The sequence below is a fragment of the Geospiza fortis genome, unplaced genomic scaffold (genome assembly GCF_000277835.1).
Source record: "Geospiza fortis unplaced genomic scaffold, GeoFor_1.0 scaffold12, whole genome shotgun sequence".
Classification (NCBI taxonomy): domain Eukaryota; kingdom Metazoa; phylum Chordata; class Aves; order Passeriformes; family Thraupidae; genus Geospiza; species Geospiza fortis.
Window position 1 is genome coordinate 3,335,731 of NW_005054323.1, and position 856 is coordinate 3,336,586.

Genomic DNA, 856 nt, shown 5'->3' on the forward strand with positions numbered 1-856 from the left:
CTGAAGCTTTTGGTCCTGTTCAGTGGAAGGCTCTAAAGTGAAAGTTGTCAGTGTTCCCACAGAAACTCTGCAGGTTTTTCAAGAAACCTTTTTATAGAAATTATTTCTTACCTCTCATCTATTTGGCAAACCTAGTTTATTTTTTTCAGTTTAAGTAACAATACTACATGTCTGGCTGAGACTCTACATCTTCATATACTGCTGATAGTATGGCACCATCAGCATTTATGTAACTTAGTGGAAAATGTCAGGTGTGAAAAATTATGTGCTTTATTTTCCCTTCAGTGGCTCAGCGAAACATTTTACCTGCAGAATGTAGATCAGAATACTTCCTGTCACAGAAAATAGGCCTCGCACGGGTCCTTGAGCGAATGCTTGGTGCGTAGTGTGGCTTCTAATTGCTATTTTTCCCCGGGCGCCAGCTCCTCAGCGCAGCCGCTCTGCAGGAGCAGAGGCCTGCAGACATGGCCCAGAGCGCTCACTGCCAGCTCTGAGAGCAGCGGCGAGCTGAAGGCGCTCAGCGGGGGCAGGCTGCTCCTTGTCTCTGTGACACGTCGGGGTCCAGATCTCGCCGAGGAGAGCCTGAGCAGCACACCGGGCCCAGCACCCGTTTCCTAGGGACAGCCGTGCCAAGCCCTGCTAGAGACGGGGGAAAGACACCGGGATAAGGCTGGCGGGGAAACCGCCGCCGCCTCGAAAGCCTCGCCGGGCGGACAGACCGTGCTCGGCTTCGATACACCTGTGCTGTCTCGGTAGCAAAGCACTTGGATTTGATTTATCCTGGCGCTGCTGAGGCTGGAGGCAGCAGTGGCTGAGAGGAGGGGGAAACCCGCACACTCTGCCTCTACTCGGCTCC